Below are 3,349 nucleotides of genomic sequence, written 5' to 3'. Positions count from 1 at the left end.
TATGATAAGCGCTCAAACAGCTCGTAATGGCTGAAAAGTGGTGCAAATTATTTTGTCGAAATTACGCGCGAGCGTAACGTTGTTTGTCTGGTCGGTAGGTTCGCGCAAGTCCAACTACTCCTACGCACAGGGACGGGCAAATTCTAGCGTCTTTGTAAAGTATCAACTATAAGCATTAATTATTAAACGAATGTGTTATTTAAATGCGTCGTTTAAGAGCATCGTAATTGTTTACCAGCTTCATGAAAATTATAGGAAATAGATTTAGTTTGTTAGCTCTTACAGCGATGATGTCATCGATAAATAAAGTAAAACATCAAGATTTACTTTAGCGTTGTAATTCTTTGGTAAAATACTTGTTTATTTTAACCTAATGTATCGTAATATAAGAAAGGTTTTACAAGTTTTTGATAAGTTGAAACATAATAACAACTAAAATGAGGCTTTGTAACAAAGATTTCTTTTCATTTAGCCACGAATCGACCGAGGATATCGACATTCTCTATCTTCTCTAACTTCTCTATCTCGTTTAAATAATTCTCACAACGTTTCAGCATAGGTAGCCGTTTATTTCGAAACGTTCGAATTGAAGCTGAATATTCATCTTTGAATTTGTTGAAAACTGCCATATAATGTAAATGAAGATTTAGCGGAAAAATTTCGTTAAAAATTTTTATAGGCGTGGCATTCGTGACTTATAAATATAATGATATGTTATTACGTGTATAGAAAAATTGTTCGTGTGGCAATTCGACGTTTTCTTCGACGGAATACGTTCCTGTCTGTGCTCTACGTATGTACTTTTTTTTTTGTTTCGCCCACGGTGCCGCAGTCCCTAGTATCCACGTCTACCTTAAGAATCGTTATTTATGGTAATAACGTAGTACGAGAAACGCGACGGATACCTCTTTTATACGTATATACGTGTAGCACGGAGAAATAGATTACGATTGAATATTTCATAACGATTCAACTCTTAGTAAATAGCGTAACATTCAACGCGATATCCAATTAATCCTTTGCTGGATATAATTTTTCTACTTACTACCGTATACTAGACTAATTTATGAGTAAAATAATCATTTTGAAATGTTTAACTAAAGTTTTCGTTTTATCGGAGAATTTAACAAGCACGCGAGAACGCGAGGAGAACAATTTTTTGATCGGTTGAAAAGAGACAGTTGATTAATCGTAGCTTTCCTTTGATGGAACGGTTATTATTTCAATTGATAACTAAAGATCGAACAATGAAACACGATTGATCGAACGACTAATTACTTTAATAAGAGAAGTCGTGTTTAGTCCTGTTTTCTTATTATTAATTTAACATTTATTATGTATTTAATATGTCTCATTAGCGGTTTTCATTAACCAATATTTGATATTATATCGAAAACGCAAGGTACGATTAACATTTCGATCGAATCTAACAGGCTATTTCCAATTCGATGTATGGATGCCACATAATCACACCTTTCTCGTTATATGTTAATTAATAATTGCGAATCCTAAGCCATAAACATACGTATATGTGTGTGCATCAAAGAATCATTATAAAAGAATATTAATAATAGCGCGAGCAATCTTGTATCTTGAAATCGTTTAAGAATTATTCGAATGAGTATACGTATATATAAATAGAAGAATGCGGGATAACAAGTCCATAGTGACGAAACAGAACGAACCTGTTGATGATGTCATACTCATGATTCCTGTTTAACCGCTAAAGTAGAATCCGTATGATGTACGTTCGATATTGGTATCTGATTGTTCTCCAGTCTACGTATCTTTCACAGACTAAACATCGATCAATTCCCCCATTAATTAGCCAGGTTTATCTCGGACAAATTATAATGAAATCATATATCTTCGAACGGTGTTACACTAAAGAACGAAAGTGTTGGGTAGTGAGAAAAGATTAAATCGAAATTTGCATTTATTTTTCATATTTTGGCGCCATAATATAATTAACATTATCATATATATGTAGTTTCCAACGTACCCAATATTCAAGGTTATATGAAATTTTATTAAACTTCTTGCCTAATTTAAAGCTAGTTCTTTTACAATTCTTAGTATCTTTTAGTTTATATATATATATATATATATTGAGAATTATAAAATATGTCAAGAATATGTAAAAAAAAGTACAGTGTACATACATATGTACATATTAAAATAATTAAAACGAACAGATGAATTTACTACAGAAGCGTGATAAAGGAAGATTCCTTCATATTCTTTAGATGGTAAAGCTTTATCAACAGATTCGTTATTTTATTCTTAATAGAGTGCAAAAGTAAGTTTACAGAGTGTGCAGTGGTTTTCCCATTAAAAAAAAAAAGCATAAAATCGGCGATTCCGAATTTTTTCTGAAATTAGAGAAAAAGCTCTTTATTATGTAGAAATAATTGACATATATTTGATCTCTATTCCATTCCATCCTTGTGTTAGTTCTTTGATTGCGATTGTCGAAGATATATTTTAAATACAGTATCGCACACGAGTGTATCTATTCTTCTTATGTGGCAGTCAATGGCGATAGCCATCATTCTGCGTCTTATATGCATGTGCTTTAACTATCGATGAGTCAATAGTTTTAACATCTAATATCAATGTATGTATAGTTCATCGGTTGTAGGAATAAAAGGAAGCGACAATATCAACACAGTCGTGAAATAAAGTTTCCCAATTTTTTAATCAAATTTCTGTTATGTTGTACATGTAACGATGAATCTCATAAACTATTCAATGCGTCGATATTGGAAATATTAAATATATCTTATTATACTCTAAATACTACGACACCTCCAAAAAATAATTTAAGACAATTTAGAACTATTTAAAACGATTTACAAAGATATAAGTACGTGTTTATTAACTTATTTCAATTAATTATCATCGCGAAACAATCTTCATCCTGTGATGAAATTTCTTTACTGGAAATTTTCATTTCTTTCCCGGAAACAAATCCAATCTTCTACCAATCAATATTTCATCACGTGATATTTTTAATATATTCGCAACTGTATATGTAAATAAGATATCTATAAAAACCAAATACATACGTACATACTCGTACATACACGATTAGAAAGCAAATAATTTTATAAATTTCATCCAAGTACTACTAATTTCTGAATCAATGCCCTTCCTCTCAGTCTTAAACGGATCTAAATTTCCAGTACAGTTACGAGAGACAACCTGTCCTCTCTCTTCATACGTATGCGTCTTTCGCATTGTATGCCTGTGTTTGGCTCCTTTGTGTGGGTGTGACACGGAACACGGTTACAAACGAATGAATATTGTGCACACGCGCAAAATACGTACATATATGCATGTAGATAGT

This window comes from Bombus pyrosoma, linkage group LG12 (assembly GCF_014825855.1).
Source record: "Bombus pyrosoma isolate SC7728 linkage group LG12, ASM1482585v1, whole genome shotgun sequence".
NCBI lineage: Eukaryota > Metazoa > Arthropoda > Insecta > Hymenoptera > Apidae > Bombus > Bombus pyrosoma.
The sequence above is the reverse complement of the archived record's forward strand: the minus strand, read 5'-3'. Positions refer to the sequence as shown.